General features: G+C 47.5%; 1 pseudogene; it reads left to right on the forward strand.

Annotated features, from left to right (window-relative positions):
* Positions 1-21245, forward strand: part of LOC109895176 (calcium/calmodulin-dependent protein kinase type II subunit beta-like) — a 125025-nt pseudogene that overhangs the window by 34330 nt on the left and 69450 nt on the right.

A 21245-nucleotide genomic window follows, 5' to 3' on the forward strand; every position in this document is an offset into this window, starting at 1 on the left:
CCTGTCTACCTGGCTGACACATACATCTCTCTATCTGTCTACCTGGCTGACACATACATCTCTCTATCTGTCTATCTGGCTGACAGATACATCTCTCTATCTGTCTACCTGTCTACCTGGCTGACAGATACATCTCTCTATCTGTCTACCTGACTGGCAGATACATCTCTCTACCTGTCTACCTGGCTGACAGATACATCTCTCTATCTGTCTACCTGTCTGACAGATACATCTCTCTATCTGTCTACCTATCTGTCTCTCTCTCTCTCTCTCTCTCTCTCTCTCTCTCTCTCTCTCTCTCTCTCTCTCTTTTCCTCCCTTTCTCTTTCTGTTTTCCCCTCTCCAATGTCTCTCTGTTCCATGTTACCTGTCTCTTCTGTCCTCTATGTCTGTCTCTGTTCCATGTTTCCTGTCTCTTCTGTCCTCTATGTCTCTCTCTGTTCCATGTTACCTGTCTCTTCTATCCTCTATGTCTGTCTCTGTTCCATGTTTCCTGTCTCTTCTGTCCTCTATGTCTCTCTCTGTTCCATGTTACCTGTCTCTTCTATCCTCTATGTCTCTCTCTGTTCCATGTTTCCTGTCTCTTCTCTCCTCTATGTCTGTCTCTGTTCCATGTTTCCTGTCTCTTCTGTCCTCTATGTCTCTCTCTGTTCCATGTTTCCTGTCTCTTCTGTCCTCTGTCTGTCTCTGTTCCATGTTTCCTGTCTCTTCTCTCCTCTATGTCTGTCTCTGTTCCATGTTTCCTGTCTCTTCTCTCCTCTATGTCTGTCTCTGTTCCATGTTTCCTATCTCTTCTGTCCTCTATGTCTGTCTCTGTTCCATGTTTCCTGTCTCTTCTGTCCTCTATGTCTGTCTCTGTTCCATGTTTCCTGTCTCTTCTGTCCTCTATGTCTGTCTCTGTTCCATGTCTCCTGTCTCTTCTGTCCTCTATGTCTCTCTCTGTTCCATGTTTCCTGTCTCTTCTCTCCTCTGTCTCTCTCTGTTCCATGTTTCCTGTCTCTTCTGTCCTCTATGTCTGTCTCTGTTCTATGTTTCCTGTCTCTTCTGTCCTCTATGTCTGTCTCTGTTCCATGTCTCCTGTCTCTTCTGTCCTCTATGTCTCTCTCTGTTCCATGTTTCCTGTCTCTTCTCTCCTCTGTCTCTCTCTGTTCCATGTTTCCTGTCTCTTCTCTCCTCTGTCTGTCTCTGTTCCATGTTTCCTGTCTCTTCTCTCCTCTATGTCTGTCTCTGTTCCATGTTTCCTGTCTCTTCTCTCCTCTATGTCTGTCTCTGTTCCATGTTTCCTGTCTCTTCTGTCCTCTATGCCTGTCTCTGTTCCATGTTTCCTGTCTCTTCTGTCCTCTATGTCTGTCTCTGTTCCATGTTTTCCTGTCTCCTCTGTCCTTTTTCTCTCTCTCCTTTCTGTCTCACTTTCTCCCTCCATCTCCCTTTCTTGTTATCCTTTTGCTATCCCACTCTCCTTTGCTTCTTCCATCCGTACCCTTTCTTTCTCGTTCTTTTTCTCCTTCCCTAGCTTTCGCTCTCTCTTGCTTGCTTGTGCTCTCTCCTTCACTCTTGGGTCGTTCCATGTTATTTCATCAAGCCATGACACCCACCCTCTCAGATTGTTCTGACATTGTTTCTGTACTTCGAAACAGATAAGATTAGCATTCCTGCAGAATTATTTTAATGAAAAATAATTGATCTCTGAGAAATTAAGCTAATTGATTACACCCAAATTCAATATTATTCAATAACAATATTCAATAAATATAGTACATAACATCTGATCTGGACCCCAAAAAATTCTAACAATGAATTAGACATTAGGATTCCAAAGAATGGTCAGAAGCCTCCCACGGACCCCCACACCACACGCTAATCCTACCAATGAGTGTACAGTATCAGTTCTCTGTGTCTGACAAGTAGTATGGAACTGCAGCTTGGAGTATTATTTCTTCATCCTATGTAAATAAATCTGAATTTGGTGATGTTTTTTTCCCCCAGTTCAGAGAAATTAGTAATTGAAGTTGTTATGTTTATGTCCCATCCTACACCCTGATATTACCAGGTTCTGACCACTAAATGGTGCTGTTCCTGCTATTAGGGGATTTTTATTTTATCCCCCCACACTCAATGTTAAAGTTCATCCAAGTTACAAAATGACATTTTGGTTTGCTCACCCTGTAAGCAGTCTATGGACAAGTTATGACAGCAAGCCATGCTTTGGTTTTGTTTACCTAGCCACTGTTTAAAATGTTAACTTTTTAGCATTTGTTGTTTTCTACACTTTGTTTGGTTACAGTTTTCAGTTTTCACAACTTCATAACTCTCCATATTCTTGCAATTTCTGTCCAAAAGGAAAAGGCTTGCTGTCGCACAAAGTTAGCAGCAAAATTCTGCGACAGAATGTCTAGCTGTGCCACTAGAGGTTCTGGGTTCGAGTCCAGAATCGGTCGCCCTACGGTGTTTCTTCCGACACATTGGTGTGACTGGCTTCCGGGTTAGGTGGGCGTGGTGTCAAGAAGCAGTGTAGCTTGGTTGGGTTGTGTTTCGGGGGACGACCGGCTCTCGACCTTTGCCTTTCCCGAGTCCGTACGGGAGTTGCAGCGATGAGACAAGACTGTAACTACCAATTATATATCACGAAATTGGGAAGAAAAAGGGGGTAATTATTATTTTTATTTTTTTAATAATAAAAAATTAATACATTTCCTCATCAATCTGCACACAGTACCCCATATGGCATTTTTGCAAATGTATTTAAAAAAAAAAAAAAACTCATTTACATAAGTTTTCAGACCCTTTTCTATGCGACTCGAAATGGAGCTCAGTTGCATCCTGTTTCCATTGATCATCCTTGAGATGTTACTACAACTTGATTGGAATCTACATTTGGTAAATTCAATTGATTGGACATGATTTGCAAAGGCACACACCTCTCTAGTTGACTGTGCATGTCAGAGAAAAAAAATCATGCCATGAGGTTGAAGGAATTGAGCCGTAGAGCTCCAAGACAGAAATGTGTCGAGGCACAGATCTAGGGAAGGGTAACAAAAAAGGTCTGCAGCATTGAAGGCCCCCAAGAACACAGTGGCCTCCATCATTCTTAAATGGAAGGAGTTTGGAACCACCAAGACTCTTCCTAGAGCTGGTTGCCAGGCGAAACTGAGCAAATGGGGGAGAAGGACCTTGGTCAGGGAGGTGACCAAGAACCCGATGGTCACTCTGACAGAGCTTCAGAGTTCCTCTGTGGAGATGGGAGAACCTTACAGAAAGACAACCATCTCTGCCGGACTCCACCAATCAGGCCATTATGGTAGAGTGGCCAGAAGGAAGGCACTCCTCAGTAAAAAGCACATGACAGCCCTCTTGGAGTTTGACAAAAGGAACAGACTCTCAGACCATGAGAAGCAAGATTCTCTGGTCTGATGAAACCAAGATTGAAAATCTTTGGCCTGAATGACAAGCATCATGTATGGAGGAAACCTGGCACTATCCCTACGGTGGAGCATGGTGTGGCAATGTTTTTCAGCGTCAGGGATTGGGAGACTAGTCAGGATCGAGGGAAAGATGAACGAAGCAAGGTACAGAGAGATCCTTGATGAAATCCTGCTACAGAGTGCTCAGGACAGACTGGGGCGAAGGTTCACCTTCCAACAGGACAGTGACCCTAAGCACACAGCCAAGACAATGCAGGAGGGGCCTCTGGACAAGTCTCTGAATGTCCTTGAGTGGCCGAGCCAGAGCCCAGACTGAACCCGATCGAACATCTCTGGAGAGACCTGAACATAGCTGTGCAACAACACTCCCCATCCAACCTGACAGAGCTTGAGAGGATCTGCAGAGAAGAATTGGAGAAACTCCCCAAATACAAGTGTGCTAAGCTTGTACCGTCATACCCAAGAAGACTCGAGGTTGTAATTGTTGCCAAAGGTGCTTCGACCTTGTACTGACTAAAGGGTCTGAATACTTATGTAAATGTAATATTTCAGTGTTTTATTTTTTATACATTAGAAAACATTTCTAAAAAAACTGATTTTGCTTTGTCATTATGACGTGTAGCTTGATGAGGGGAAAAAACGGGGCAGGGCAGGGTGGGGTGGGGCGGGGCAGGGTGGGGTGGGGTGTGGCAGGGCGGGGCAGGGTTGGGCGGGGCAGGGCGGGGGAGGGAGGGAAGGGCATGGCAGGGTGGGGCGGGGCATGGCACTGTAAATGAAGGCAGGTGTCTGTCCTGTACTGTAAATTATATTGTAAATGAAGGCAGGTGTCTGTACTGGACTGTAAATTGTACTGTAAATGGTACTGTAAATGAAGGCGGGTGTCTGTACTGGACTGTAAATGGTACTGTAAATGAAGGCGGGTGTCTGTATTGTAAATGGTACTGCAAATGAAGGCAGGTGTCTGTACTGGACTGTAAATTGTACTGTAAATGGTACTGTAAATGAAGACGGGTGTCTGTACTGGACTGTAAATGGTACTGTAAATGAAGGCGGGTGTCTGTATTGTAAATGGTACTGCAAATGAAGGCAGGTTGTCTGTACTGGACTGTAAATTGTACTGTAAATGAAGGCGGTGTTTGTATTGTAAATGGTACTGTAAATGAAGGCGGTGTCTGTATTGTAAATTGTACTGTACATGAAGGCGGGTGTCTGTATTGTAAATGGTACTGTGAATGAAGGCAGGTGTCTGTACTGTAAATGGTACTGTAAATGAAGGCAGGTGTCTGTACTGTAAATGGTACTGTAAATGAAGGCAGGTGCCTGTACTGTAAATGGTACTGTAAATGAAGGCAGGTGTCTGTACTGTAAATTATATTGTAAATGAAGGCAGGAGTCTGTACTGTACTGTAAATTGTACTGTAAATGAAGGCAGGTGTCTACTGTAAATGGTACTGCAAATGAAGGCGGGTGTCTGTACTGTAAATGGTACTGCAAATGAAGGCGGGTGTCTGTACTGTAAGTGGTACTGTAAATGAAGGCAGGTGTCTGTACTGTAAATGATATTGTAAATGAAGGCAGGTGTCTGTACTGTAAATGGTAATGTAAATGAAGGCAGGTGTCTGTACTGTAAATGAAGGCAGGTGTCTGTACTGTAAATGGTACTGTAAATGAAGGCAGGTGTCTGTACTGTAAATGATATTGTAAATGAAGGCAGGTGTCTGTACTGTAAATTATATTGTAAATGAAGGCAGGTGTCTGTACTGTACATTATATTGTAAATGAAGGCAGGTGTTTGTACTGTAAATTGTACTGTAAATGAAGGCAGGTGTCTGTACTGTACTGTAAATCATCAAGGCAGGTGTCTGTACTGTAAATTATATTGTAAATGAAGGCAGGTGTCTGTACTGTAATTCATAAAGGCAGGTGACTGTACTGTAAATGATATTGTAAATGAAGGCAGGTGTCTGTACTGTACTGTGAATTGTACTGTAAATGAAGGCAGGTGTCTGTACTGTACTGTAAATCATCAAGGCAGGTGTCTGTACTGTACTGTAAATGTGCAGTACTGTATCTGAGACAACACACGTCTCTTAATTTTGCTGGTATGTGAGTCTGTGTTTGTGTGTGTGCGTGCGTGTCTCTCTCTCTCTGTGTGTGTGTGTGTGTGTGTGTGTGTGTGTGTGTGTGTGTGTGTGTGTGTGTGTGTGTGTGTGTGTGTGTGTGTGTGTGTGTGTGTGTGTGTGTGTCAGTCAGTCAGTCATCCAGGTCAGCCCTGCCCCATTTTTCATAGGAGACCAGCAATAAGTGGGCCTTTTAATTAGCTGGCATAATTAGTCACACACTCAGATAATTTGTTTTAATAGTTTCAAATGATTTTTTGCCGTCATGTACTGGTGTTGCCGTGACAAAACACATATGTAGAACAGGATGTAAAGTGTTTTTTCTGTTATTAAACACAAGATAAATGATTTCCATATTATCAGCCATTATCAGCCATGTGGAAAAGCCTCTTGGGAGCCCTAAGCAAGGTCTAGTAATCAGACATGATTACTACAAGTCTCATATGTCACTTATGCCTGAAACGGGCCCTGTTGATAATAACCAGAATGCAATCAATATCTGATTGAGACGCAAGGACTACATCCAGTGATTCCACTTCCCGGTATCTGTTTTGTGTCCTTCTGAGACAAGAGCAACATTGTGGCTCAAACCGGCTGACCCAGTCGCATATGTGGGCAGTCTGAAGAGAGCAACTGCGGTGGATCTGTCTTCCTTAGGGTCTGAGAGAGAGAGAGAGAGAGAGAGAGAGAGAGAGAGAGAGCTCTACAGTATAATGCATATCTGTCTCTACTCCTATTCTCCTCCTCTACTCCTATGTATTAGTCCCATCATATCCTGCTGTTAGTCACAGTATATCCTGCTGCTAGTCACAGTATATCTGCTATTAGTCACAGTATATCCTGCTGTTAGTCACAGTATATCCTGCCGTTAGTCACGTTATATCCTGCTATTAGTCACAGGATATCCTGCTGTTAGTCACAGTATATCCTGCTGTTAGTCACAGTATATCCTGCTGTTAGTCACAGTATATCCTGCTGTTAGTCACAGTATATCCTGCTGTTAGTCACAGTATATCCTGCTGTTTAGTCACAGTATATCCTGCTGTTAGTCACAGTATATCCTGCTGTTAGTCACAGTATATCCTGCTGTTAGTCACAGTATATCTGTCACGGTCGTCCTCCTCTTTATCTGAAGAGGAGAGGCGAGAAGGATCGGAGAACCAAAATGCGGCGTGATATGTGTTCATAGTGAATTTTAATAAAGAAAACACTGAACACTGTACAAAAACAGTAAACCAAATAACAACCGTGAAGCTAATGCGAACTACGCTGAAACAAGCCATCAACATAGACAATCACCCACAAACAAACAGTGCAACCCAGGCTACCTAAGTATGATTCTCAATCAGAGACAACTAATGACACCTGCCTCTGATTGAGAACCATACTAGGCCGAAACATAGAAATCCCCAAAACATAGAAAATCAAACATAGACTGCCCACCCAACTCACGCCCTGACCATACTAACTAAATACAAAACAAAGGAAATAAAGGTCAGAACGTGACAATATCCTGCTGTTAGTCACAGCATATCCTGCCGTTAGTCACAGTATATCCTGCCGTTAGTCACAGCATATCCTGCTGTTAGTCACGTTATATCCTGCCGTTAGTCACAGTATATCCTGCCGTTAGTGACAGTATATCCTGCCGTTAGTCACAGTATATCCTGCTGTTAGTCACAGTATATCCTGCTGTTAGTCACGTTATATCCTGCTGTTAGTCACAATATATCCTGTTGTTAGTCACAGTATATCCTGCTGTTAGTCACAATATATCCTGCTGTTAGTCACAGTATATCCTGCTGTTAGTCACGTTATATCCTGCTGTTAGTCACGTTATATCCTGCCGTTAGTCACAGTATAACCAGTACATTGAACTCCTTCACTGCACATCACACACAGGGTGGAAAGGCACATTAACCTCTTCACTTCACTCACACTGCTATTCTTTCCATCCACTGGTTAGTTTAAATAACAGTTCCACATCGATCCCCTGCTTTCTCTCTGTATCCCTATCCTCTTTGCCTCGCTCGCTTCCTCACGCCTGCTTTCTCTCTGTATCCCTATCCTCTTTGCCTCGCTCGCTTCCTCACGCCTGCTTTCTCTCTGTATCCCTATCCTCTCTGCCTCGCTCGCTTTCTCACGCCTGCTTTCTCTCTGTATCCCTATCCTCTTTGCCTCGCTCGCTTCCTCACGCCTGCTTTCTCTCTGTATCCCTATCCTCTTTGCCTCGCTCGCTTCCTCACACCTGCTTTCTCTCTGTATCCCTATCCTCTCTGCCTCGCTCGCTTTCTCACGCCTGCTTTCTCTCTGTATCCCTATCCTCTTTGCCTCGCTCGCTTCCTCACGCCTGCTTTCTCTCTGTATCCCTATCCTCTTTGCCTCGCTCGCTTTCTCACGCCTGCTTTCTCTCTGTATCCCTATCCTCTCTGCCTCGCTCGTTTCCTCACGCCTGCTTTCTCTCTGTATCCCTATCCTCTTTGCCTCGCTCGCTTCCTCACGCCTGCTTTCTCTCTGTATCCCTATCCTCTTTGCCTCGCTCGCTTTCTCACGCCTGCTTTCTCTCTGTATCCCTATCCTCTCTGCCTCGCTCGTTTCCTCACGCCTGCTTTCTCTCTGTATCCCTATCCTCTTTGCCTCGCTCGCTTTCTCACGCCTGCTTTCTCTCTGTATCCCTATCCTCTCTGCCTCGCTCGTTTCCTCACGCCTGCTTTCTCTCTGTATCCCTATCCTCTTTGCCTCGCTCGCTTCCTCACGCCTGCTTTCTCTCTGTATCCCTATCCTCTTTGCCTCGCTCGTTTCCTCACGCCTGCTTTCTCTCTGTATCCCTATCCTCTTTGCCTCGCTCGCTTCCTCACGCCTGCTTTCTCTCTCACTCTTCCCATCTCTTCCCATCCCTTTCACTCACTCGTTCTCCTTCACCCTCTCAGCTTCTCTTTTCTTTCTCTCTATCTTCCCTCTGTATATATATCCTTCTCCTCTCTCTCTCTCTCTCTCTCTCTCTCTCTCTCTCTCATTCTCTCTCTCTCTCTCTCATTCTCTCTCTCTCTCATTCTCTCTCTCTCTCTCATTCTCTCTCTCTCTCATTCTCTCTCTCACATTCTCTCTCTCTCTCTCTCTCATTCTCTCTCTCTCTCATTCTCTCTCTCTCTCTCTCTCATTCTCTCTCTCTCTCTCATTCTCTCTCCCTCTCTCATTCTCTCATTCTCTCTCTCTCATTCTCTCATTCTCTCTCCCTTCTCTCTCTCATTCTCTCTCCCTCTCTCTCTCATTCTCTCTCTCTCTCTCTCTCTCTCTCTCATTCTCTCTCTTTCCTTTCTCTCCATCTTCACTCTCTGAATATATATCCTTCTCCTCTCTCTCTCTCTCTCTCTCTCTCTCTCTCTCTCTCCTCTCTCTTTCCTTTCTCTCTGTGTTCTGAGTTTGTCTGGCTGTGCCGTTGTTGGTAGTCTTGTCTCATCATGTTTAAAACAGTTTTGTCTCCTCACTGCATTTATTTACTTCCCCTCCTCCTTTCATTTCTTCTCTCATCTCCCTGTTCCTCCCATCTCTCACTCCCTCCTCCTTTCATTTCTCTCTCCATCTCCCTGTTCCTCCCATCTCTCACTCCCTCCTCCTTTCATTTCTCTCTCCATCTCCCTGTTCCTCCCATCTCTCACTCCCTCCTCCTTTAATTTCTCTCTCCATCTCCCTGTTCCTCCCATCTCTCACTCCCTCCTCCTTTAATTTCTCTCTCCATCTCCCTGTTCCTCCCATCTCTCACTCCTCCTCCATTTATTTCTCTCTCCATCTCCCTGTTCCTCCCATCTCTCACTCCCTCCTCCTTTTCATTTCTCTCTCCGTCTCCCTGTTCCTCCCATCTCTCACTCCCTCCTCCTTTCATTTCTCTCTCCGTCTCCCTGTTCCTCCCATCTCTCACTCCCTCCTCCTTTCATTTCTCTCTCCGTCTCCCTGTTCCTCCCATCTCTCACTCCCTCCTCCTTTCATTTCTCTCTCCGTCTCCCTGTTCCTCCCATCTCTCACTCCCTCCTCCTTTCATTTCTCTCTCCGTCTCCCTGTTCCTCCCATCTCTCACTCCCTCCTCCTTTCATTTCTCTCTCCGTCTCCCTGTTCCTCCCATCTATACCATTCTGGCTCAAACATCTCTATCTTCTCCTCGTTCTCTCCTCCTTTCTGTCCATCAATTTGGACATTCTTTTTTCACTTCCATCTCACATTATTATGTTCACCTGTCCACTTGTCTCCTCCACCTTCTTATCCTCTCTCCTTCCACCTTGCCCTCCCTCCATCTCTCCCTCCTCTCCTCTCCTTCTCTCTGTTTTGTCTTCACAGTCATTGTATCACCCAGATTCTAGACAGTGTTCATCACATTCACCAACATGACATAGTGCACAGGGACCTGAAGGTCAGTATGTCTAGAAACCAACTTCCCTCCTTTCTCTGCCTGCCCCCCCACCCTCAACCCCTGCACCTCTGACTGCCCCCCCCACCCTCAACCCCTGCACCTCTGACTCCCCTGCACCTCTGACTGCCCCCCCCCACCCTCAACCCCTGCACCTCTGACTGCACCCCCCCACCCTCCTCAACCCCTGCACCTCTGACTGCACCCCCCCCCACCCTCCTCAACCCCTGCACCTCTGACTGCACCCCCCCCCACCCTCCTCAACCCCTGCACCTCTGACTGCCACCCCCACCCTCCTCAACCCCTGCACCTCTGCCTGCCCCCCACCCTCCTCAACCCCTGCACCTCTGCCTGCCCCCCCCCACCCTCTTCAACCCCTGCACCTCTGCCTGCCCCCCCCCACCCTCCTCAACCCCTGCACCTCTGCCTACTCCCCCACCCTCAACCCCTGCACCTCTGCCCCCCCCCCCACCCTCAGCCCCTGCACCTCTGACTGCCCCCCCCCCTCCCTCCTCAACCCCTGCACCTCTGCCCCCCCCACCCTCAACCCCTGCACCTCTGCCTGCATGCCCCCTCCTCTGTCTCAGTCTGTCTATCCGTGTGTCCGTCGATCAGTTCATCATTTTGTCTGTTGCTCTGTGGAGTTTTCTGTTTGTTTAAATGTTCTACACTATTATTCTATCAGAGGTTAATTTCTTCTTGTTGCGCTGATTCACTGACTTCCCCCCCTGACTCCCACTCCCTCCCCAAAACTTTGACCCCGCTCCAGTCCTCTCAAACCGTCACCCCAGTGCACATACCCAGCTTCTCAGGCTGCAGTGACCTTTCCTCCGTCTAAGGCGTGTCCCAAATGACACCCTATTCTGTATGTAGTACACCATTTTTGACCCCAACCCTATGAGCCCTGTATAGGGAATAGGGTGCAATTTGAGATGCAGACCAACTCATCACGGTTTGATATCCCAGCAGGGCCCAGGTTTCCCTTGTTCACTCTGATCTCCATCGCTTCCTCAATCCCCTCCTCCTCTCACTCCTCCCTGACTCCTCCCCCTGACTCCTCCCCTTCTCCCATTGGAAAGCATCTCAGGGCACATATTCAGCTACGCTACAGCACTCAACAACAACATCACCTAAGCCTGGGGGTATATAGATGACAGGATAGATACTATAGCATTATTTTCTCTAACATAAACCATTACGGTCTGATACCAACCTAAGATGTGTTTAGAAAGCAAGGGGAATTTACTTAGCCTACTGAACAATTATTTCCCTGTTTAGACAGGCAATTTCACACTGGCAACGAGTAACCTGCAATACCAGACTCAGAAATGTTTTTTGATGAGCGACTAGCGATTTGAGTAACAACTAGTTAAAAAAAAAAAATCTCCTTTTTCTAACACATCTTGTTGAGGAATAGTGTCAAATTAAATCACATTGACAGATTATGAGTTTTACAGTATTTTGTACAGATTTGAACACAATGGTGTTGAACACTGAGTTGTAGTCAATGAACAGCATTCTCACATAGGTATTCCTTTTGTCTAGGTGGGAAAGGGCATTGTGGAGTGTGTTTGAGAGTCACTGCTACTTCCTGCTTTAGGTTTTGCTTGTAAGCAGGAATCAGGAAGATATAATTATGGTCACATTTGCCAAATGGAAGGCGAGGGAAAGCTTTGTACTCATCCCTGTGTGTGGATTAGAGTTGGTCTAGAGTTTTTTTTTCGTATGGTTGCACATGTAACATGCATGTTGAAATGAGGTAAAACGGACTTAAGTTTGCCTGCATTAAAGTCCCCGGCCACTAGGAGTGCCGCCTCTGGATGAGCATTTTCTTGTTTGCTTATGGCCGTATACAGCTCATTGAATGCGGTCTTAGTGCCAGCGTCGGTTTGTGGTGGTAAATAGACGGCCATGAAAAATATAGATTAACTCTTGGTAGATAGTGTTGTCTACAGCTTATCATGAGGTACTCTACCTCAGGCAATACCTCAAGACTACATTAATATTAAACATTGCGCACCAGCTGTTATTGACAAATAGACACCCACCCCTCGTCTTACCGGATGTAGCTGTTCTGTCCTGCCGATGCACTGAAAAAACAGCCAAATGTAGATTATCCGTGTCATCCTTCAGCCACAACTTGGTGAAACATAAGATATTACAGTTTTTAATGTCCCGTTGGTAGGATAGTCTCGAACGGTGCTCATCCAGTTTATTCTCCAGAGATTGCACGTTGGCCAATATAGCGGATGGTAGAGGCGGGTTATCTATTCGCCAACAAATTCTCATAAGGCACTCTGATCTCAGCCCCCTGTATTTCCTTATTTTCTTCATGCGAATGACAGGGATTTGGGCCTTGTCTGAGAGCAACATTATATCCTTCCTATCAGACTCATTAAAGAAAAAATCTTCATCCAGTTTGAGGTGAATAATTGCTGTTCTGATAAGAAGCTCTTTTCGGTCATAAGAGACTGTAGCATCAACATTATATACAAAATAAGTTACAAACAATGTGAAAAAACACATAAAATAGAACAATTGGTTCGTTAAGGACCTGTAAAACGGCAACATCCACTCCGGCACCATTCCGCCACATTTAAACTTTTTATTCAGTACTTTTGTTGAAGGACTTTTGGCAGCAATGATGGCCTCGAGTCTCCTTGGGCATGAGTCTACAAGCTTGGCACACCTTTATTTGAGGAGTTTCTCCCATTCTTCTTTTCAGATCCTCTCAAGTTCTGTCAGGTTGGATGGGGAGTGTCGCTGCACAGCTATTTTCAAGTTTCTCCAGAGATATTCGATCAGGTTTAAGTCCGGGCTCTGGCTGTTTCACTCAAGGACATTCAGAGACTTGTCCCGAAGCCACTCCTGCATTGTCTTGGCTGTGAGCTTATGTTCGTTGTCCTGTTAGAATGTGAACATTCGCCCCAGTCTGAGGTCCTGAGTGCTCTGGAGCAGGTTTTCATCAAGGATCTTTCTGTACTTTGCTTCGTTCATCTTTCCTGCAATCCTGACTAGTCTCCCAGTCCCTGCCGCAGAAAAACATCCCCACAGCATGATGCTGCCACCACTATGCTTCACTGTATGGATGGTGCCAGGTTTCTTCCAGATGTGACGTTTGGAATTTAGACTAAAGAATTCAATCTTGGTTTCCTCAGATCAGAGAATCTTGTTTCTCATTGTTCCGAGATTCCTTTAGGTGCCTTTTGGCAAACAACAAGCAGGCTGTCATGTGCCTTTTACTGAGGAGTGGCTTCCGTCTGTCCACTCTACCATAAAGGCCTGATTGGTTGAGTGCTGCAGAGATTGTTGTCCTTCTGGAAGGTTCTCCATCTCCACAGAGGAACTCTATATAACTCTGTCAGAGTGACCGTCAGGTTCTTGGTCACCTCCCTGACCAATGCCCTTCTCCCCTGATTTCTCAGTTTGGCTGGGCGGCCAGCTCTAGGAAGAGTCTTGGTGGTTTCAAATTCCTTCCATTTAAGAAAGGAGACCATTGTGTTCTTGAGGACCTTCAATGCTGCAGACATTTGTTGGTACCCTTCCCCAGATCTGGACCTCAACAACAATCCTGTCTTGGAGCTCTATGGACAATTCCTTCGACCTCATGGCTTGGTTTTTGCTCTGACATGCACTGTCAACTGTGGGACCTTATATAGACAGGTGTGTGCCTTTCCAAATCATGTACAATCAATTATATTTATCACAGGTGAACTCCTAATCAAGTTGTAGAAACATCTCAAGGATGATCAATGGAAACAGACCTCATCATAATTACACCAGTCCAGACTTCATCATAATTACACCAGTCCAGACATCATCATAATTACATCCAGTCCAGACCTCATCATAACTACACCAGTCCAGACCTCATCATAACTACACCAGTCCAGACCTCATCATAACTACACCAGTCCAGACCCCATCATAACTACACCAGTCCAGACCTCATCATAACTACACCAGTCCAGACCCCATCATAACTACACCTGTCCAGACCCATCATAACTACAACCTGTCCAGACCTCATCATAACTACACCAGTTCAGGCCTCATCATAACTACACCAGTCCAGACCTCCTCATAATTACATCCAGTCCCGACCTCGTCATAATTACACACGTTCAGACCTCATCATAATTACACCAGTCCAGACCTCATCATAACTACACCAGTCCAGACCCCATCATAACTACACCTGTCCAGACCTCATCATAACTACAACCAGTCCAGACCTCATCATAACTACACCAGTCCAGACCCCATCATAACTACACCAGTCCAGACCCCATCATAACTACACCAGTCCAGACCCCATCATAACTACACCTGTCCAGACCTCATCATAACTACACCTGTCCAGACCTCATCATAACTACACCAGTCCAGACCTCATCATAACTACACCAGTCCAGACCTCATCATAACTACACCAGTCCAGACCTCATCATAACTACACCAGTCCAGACCTCATCATAACTACACCAGTCCAGACCTCATCATACTACACCAGTCCAGGCCTCATCGTAACTACACCAGTCCAGACCCCATCGTAACTACACCAGTCCAGGCCTCATCATAACTACACCAGTCCAGACCTCATCATAACTACACCAGTCCAGACCTCATCATAGCTAACCCAGTCCAGACTCATCATAACTACACCAGTCCAGACCTCATCATAACTAACCAGTCCAGACCTCATCATAACTACACCAGTCCAGGCCTCATCATAACTACACCATCCAGTCCTCATCATAACTACACCAGTCCAGACCTCATCGTAACTACACCAGTCCAGACCTCATCGTAACTAACAACCAGTCCAGTCCTCATCGTAATACAACCAGTCCAGACCTCATCGTAACTACACAGTCCAGACCTCATCATAACTACACCAGTCCAGACCCCATCATAACTACACCAGTCCAGTCCTCATCATAACTACACCAGTTACAGGCCTCATCATAACTACACCAGTCCAGACCTCATCATAAACTACAAACAGTCCAGACCTCATCATAACTACACCAGTCCCAGACCTCATCATAACTACATCCACCAGGCCTCATCATAACTACAACCAGTTCAGGCCTCATCAATAACTACAACCAGTCCAGACCTCATCATAACTACATCCAGTCCAGGCCTCATCATAACTAACAACCAGTCCAGACCTCATCGTAACTACACCAGTCCAGACCTCATCATAACTACACCAGTCCAGACCCCATCTAACTACACCAGTCCAGTCCTCATCATAACTAACACCATTCAAGGCCTCATCATAACTACAACCAGTTTCAGGCCTCATCATAACTACACCAGTCCAGACCTCATCATAACTACATCCAGTCAGGGCCTCATCATAACTACACCAGTTCAGACCTCATCAGAACTACATCCAGTCCAGGCCTCATCATAACTACACCAGTTTCAGGGCGTCATCATAACTACACCAGTTCAGGCCTCATCATAACTACACCATTCCAGACCTCATCATAACTACAAACCAGTTCAGGCCTCATCATAACTACAACCAGTCCGACCTCATCATAACTACACCAGTTCAAGGCCTCATCATATACAAAAACCCCAGTCCAGACCTCATCATAACTACATCCGTCCAGGCCTCATCATAACTACAACCAGTTCAGACCTCATCATAACTACATCCAGTCCAGGCCTCAATCATAACTACACCAGTTCAGGCCTCATCATAACTACACCAGTTCAGGCCTCATCATACTACAACCAGTTCAGACCTCATCATAACTACATCCAGTTCCAGACCTTCATCATAACTACATCCAGTCCAGGCCTCATCATAACTACACCAGTTCAGCTCATCATAACTACACCAGTTCAAGGCCTCATCATAACTACACCAGTCCAGACCTCATCATAACTACACCAGTTCAGGCCTCATCATAAACTACACCAGTTCAGGCCTCATCATAAACTACAACCAGTCCAGACCTCATCATAACTACAACCAGTCCAGACCCATCATAACTACACCAGTCCAGTCCTCATCATAACTACACCAGCCAGACCTCATCATAACTACACCAGTCCAGACCTCATCATAACTACACCAGTCCTGACCCTCATCATAACTACAACCAGTCCAGTCCTCATCATAACTACACCAGTCCAGACCTCACATAACTACACCAAGTCCAGTCCTCATCATAACTACACCAGTCCAGACCCCATCATATCTACACCAGTCCAGACCCCATCATAACTACACCCAGTCCAGACCTCATCATAATACACCAGTCCAGACCCCATCATAACTACACCAGTCAGTCCTCATCATAACTACACCAGTCCAGGCCTCATCATAAACTACACCAGTCCAGACCCATCATAACTACACCAGTCCAGGCCTCATCATAACTAACACCAGTCCAGACCTCATCATAACTACAACCAGTCCAGTCCTCATCATAACTACACCAGTCCAGACCTCATCATAACTACACCACGTTCCAGACCTCATCATAACTACACCAGTCAGCCTCATCATAACTACAACACCAGTCCAAGACCTCATCATAACTACACCAGTCCCAGACCTCATCATAACTACACCAGTCCAGACCTCATCATAGACTACACCAGTCCAGTCCTCATCATACTACACCAGTCCAGACCTCATCATAAACTACACCCAGTCAGTCCTCATACATAACTACAACCAGTCAGACCCCATCATCATCTACACCAGTCAAGACCATAATAACTACACCCAGTCCAGCCTCATCATAACTACACCAGTCCAGACCATCATCACTACACAGTCCAGTCCTACATCATAACTACAACCAGTCCAGGCCTCCTCATAACTACACCAGTCCAGACCCCATCATAACTACACCAGTCCAGGCCTCATCAATACACTACACCAGTCCAGACCTCATCATAACTACACCAGTCCAGTTCCTCATCATAACTACACCATGTCCAGACCTCATCATAACTACACCAGTCCAGACCTCATCATAACTACACAGTCCAGTCCTCATCATAACTACACCAGTCCAGACCTCATCATAACTACACCAGTCCAGACTCATCATAACTACACCAGTCCAGGCCTCATCATAACTACACCAGTCCAGGCCTCATCATAACTACACCAGTTCAGTCCGTACTCTTCTTACTGTATCTGTTTCGTTTTTCCATCCAGGTATTTTAGCCTGTTGGTCATGTGGTCTGTGTCTGAAAAGACACAATGGTGCCAGGTTGTGTCAGCAGAAGGCAGGAATGGTACACAACATGCTGTTGGTCTTAAGATAATCTTTTCAATGTGTTGTTTTTAGCTGTGGGATAGAAAGCCATACCCCTTACCACATCCTCTACCTTCTCCCTCCCCTAGTCCCCCCTCCCTCCCCTAGTCCCCTCTCCCTGCCCTAGTCCCCCCCTCCCTCCCCTAGTCCCCCCTCCCTCCCCTAGTCCCCTCTCCCTGCCCTATCCCCTCTCCATGCCCTAGTCCCCTCTCCCTCCCCTAGTACCCCCCCCTCCCTCCCCTACTTCCCTAGTCCCCCCTCCCCCCCCTAGTCCCCTCTCCCTCCCCTAGTAACCCCCCTCCCTCCCCTAGTCCCCTCTCCCTGCCCTAGTCCCCTCTCCCTCCCCTAGTCCCCTCTCCCCTGCCCTAGTCCCTCTCCCTCCCCTAGTCCCCCCTCCCTCCCTAGTCCCCCCTCCCTCCCCTAGTCCCCCCTCCCTCCCCTACTCCCCTCTTCCTTCCTCCCTCCCCTAGTCCCCTCTCCGTCCCCTCTCCCTCCCCTAGTCCCCTCCTCCCTCCCCTAGTCCCCTCTCCCTCCCTAGTCCCCTCTCCCTCCCCCCTCCCCTAGTCCCCTCCTCCCTCCCTAGTCCCCTCTCCCTCCCTAGATCCCACTCCCTCCCCTAGAATCCACTCCCTCCCCTAGTCCCCCCTCCCTCCCCTACTCCCCTAGTCCCCCCCCTCCCCCCCTAGTCCCCTCTCCCTCCCCTAGTACCCGCCTCCCTCCCCTAGTCCCCTCTCCCTGCCCTAGGTCCCCTCTCCCTCCCCTAGTCCCCTCTCCCTGCCCTAGTCCCCTCTCCCTCCCCTAGTCCCCCCTCCCTCCCCTAGTCCCCCCTCCCTCCCCTAGTCCCCCCTCCCTCCCCTACTCCCCTCTTCCTTCTCCCGTCCCCTAGTCCCCTCTCCGTCACCCCTCTCCCTCCCCTAGTTCCCTCCTCCCTCCCCTAGTCCCCTCTCCCTCCCCTAGTCCCCTCTCCCTCCCCCTCCCCTAGTCCTCCTCCCTCCCCTAGTCCCCTCTCCCTCCCCTAGATCCCACACTCCCTCCCCTAGATCCCACTCCCTCCCCTAGTCCCCTCTCCCTCCCCCCTCCCCCTAGTCCCTCCTCCCTCCCCTAGTCCCCTCTCCCTCCCCTAGATCCCACTCCCTCCCCTAGATCCCACTCCCTCCCCTAGATCCCACTCCCTCCCCTAGACCCCCCTCCCTCCCCTAGACCACCCTCCCTCCCCTAGACCCCTCTCCCTACCCTAGTCCACTCTCCCTTCTCCCTCTCCTTTCCCTCCCCTAGTCCCCTCTCCCTCCCCTACTCGCCTCTCCCTCTCCTAGTCCCTCCCCCCTCCCCTAGTCCCTCCTCCCTCCCCTAGTCCCCTCTCCCTCCCCTAGATCCCACTCCCTCCCCTAGATCCCACTCCCTCCCCTAGATCCCACTCCCTCCCCTAGACCCCCCTCCCTCCCCTAGACCACCCTCCCTCCCCTAGACCCCTCTCCCTACCCTAGTCCACTCTCCCTTCTCCCTCTCCTTTCCCTCCCCTAGTCCCCTCTCCCTCCCCTACTCGCCTCTCCCTCTCCTAGTCCCTCCCCCCTCCCCTAGTCCCCCCTCCCTCCCCTAGTCCCCTCTCCCTCCCCTAGTCCCCTCTCCCTCCCCTAGTCCCAACTCCAGTCCAGGAGGCTCCACCATAATGCTCAAACCTATACATTTCTTTAAGATCATTGGTCACCTAAATGAAAGAGAGGAAGGGAGCATTTAGCCCTTTCTCAAAATGGAGCCAGTGGAATCCATTGGCCCTACATGGAGATCTTTGTTACTTTGACAACAGATCATTCTTTGACATTTTTTTTTTAACCATTATTTAACTAGGCAAGTCAGTTAAGAACAAATTCTTATTTTCAATGACGGCCTAGGAACAGTGGGTTAACTGCCTGTTCAGGGGCAGAACGACAGATTTGCAGCTTGTCAGCTCGGGGGTTTGAACTTGCAACCTTCCGGTTACTAGTCCAACGCTCTAACCACTAGGCTACCCTGCCGTTCTCATTGGCAGGTTTGAACTGTTTACAATAAAGAGGTCCAGGTGATGATACTCTACCTAAAGTCACATGATACACACCTACTGGCCGTTCTACCGCCAACTTATTGTCCTTTCGCTTGGCTAGGCCATGGGTTGGACAAGGCTGGTGACAGAAGACCCCTCTCCCTCCCCCCTCCCCTAGTCCCTCCTCCCTCCCCTAGTCCCCCCCCCCTTCGCCCTCCTCCCCACTTCCTCCCCCCTCCTCCCTCTACCTTCCTCCTCCCCCCTCCTCATCCCCCTACCTTCATTCTCACCCCCCCCCCCCCCACCTCTACCTCTACCCCTTACCCTAGCCTCCTCTATCGCCTGTGCATGGAATTGTAGCTATGCTGCTCAGACTAACACGCGCCCCCTGGTGTTTGCATGCAGTCATTGCATCCAGCAGATCGTGGAGGCGGTGCTACACTGCCATCAAATGGGCGTGGTGCATCGAGATCTAAAGGTGGGTAACAGGTCTGTTCAGTGTCCGTTCAGTGTCCGTTCAGTGTCCGTTCAGTGTCCATTCAGTGTCCGTTCAGTGTGTGTTCAGTGTCCGTTCAGTGTCCGTTCACTGTGTGTTCAGTGTCCATTCAGTGTGTGTTCAGTGTCTGTTCAGTGTGTGTTCAGTGTCTGTTCAGTGTGTGTTCAGTGTCTGTTCAGTGTCCATTCAGTGTCCATTCAGTATCTGTTCAGTGTCCATTCAATGTCTGTTCAGTGTCCATTCAATGTCTGTTCAGTGTCCATTCAATGTCTGTTCAGTGTCTATTCAGCGTGTGTTCAGTGTCCATTCTGTGTGTGTGTGTGTGTGTGTGTGTGTGTGTGTGTGTGTGTGTGTGTGTGTGTGTGTGTATCATCTGTGTGTGTGTATATGTGTGTGTTGGGGGTGTGTGTACTCTATAGGCGTGTTAAGCGCAATTGTCCAACATCACTGTTTGTGGACAGATATAGCTATCTAGCGCTGACTGTAAAATATAGTAACACCTCTCTAGAGAAGACTGAGCTGAGCTGTTCAGTAAATCTTTAGCCTGTCAGTCCTACCAAGTAGTTTCTAGTTTTAAAAAAACAACACCATTATTTCACCTTTATTTAACCAGGGAAGCAAGTTGAGAACAAGTTCTCATTTAGAACTGCGACCTGGCCAAGATAAAGCAAAGCAAAGCAGTGCAACAAAAACAACAACAACACAGAGTTACACATAAACAAACATACAGTCAATAACACAATAGAAAAAGTCTTAATACAGTGTGTGCAAATGAGGTAAGATAAGGGAGGTGAGGCAATAAATAGGCCATGGTGGCAAAATAATTACAATATAGCAATTAAACACTGGAGTGATAGATGTGCAGATGAATGTGCAAGTAGAGATACTGGGGTGCAAAGGAGCAAAACAAATATCGGGATGAGGTAGTTGGATGGGCTAATTACAGATGGGCTATGCACAGGTGCAGTGATCTGTGAGCTGCTCTGACAGCTGGTGCTTAAAGTTAGTGAGGGACATATGAGTCTCCAGCTTTAGTGATTTTTGCAGTTCGTTCCAGTCATTGGCAGCAGAGGACTGTAAGGAAAGGCGGCCAAAGGAGGATTTGGCTTTGGGGGTGACCAGTGAGATATACCTGCTGGAGCACATACTACGGGTGGGTGTTGCTGTGGTGACCAGTGAGCTGAGATAAGGTGGGACTTTACCTAGCAAAGGCTTTTTGATGACCTCGAGCCAGTGGGTTTGGCGATGAATATGAAGTGAGGGCCAGCCAATGAGAGCACACAGGTCACAGTGGTGGGTAGTATATGGGGCATTGGTGACAAAATATGGGGCATTGCTGAGTAGAGTGTTGGAGGCTATTTTGTAAATGACATCGCCAAAGTCAAGGATTGATAGGATAGTCAGTTTTACGAGGGTATGTTTGGCAGCATGAGTGAAGGATGCTTTGTTGTGAAATAAGGAGCCGATTCTAGATTTAATTTTGGATTGGA

Source organism: Oncorhynchus kisutch, linkage group LG8, assembly GCF_002021735.2.
Source record: "Oncorhynchus kisutch isolate 150728-3 linkage group LG8, Okis_V2, whole genome shotgun sequence".
Classification (NCBI taxonomy): domain Eukaryota; kingdom Metazoa; phylum Chordata; class Actinopteri; order Salmoniformes; family Salmonidae; genus Oncorhynchus; species Oncorhynchus kisutch.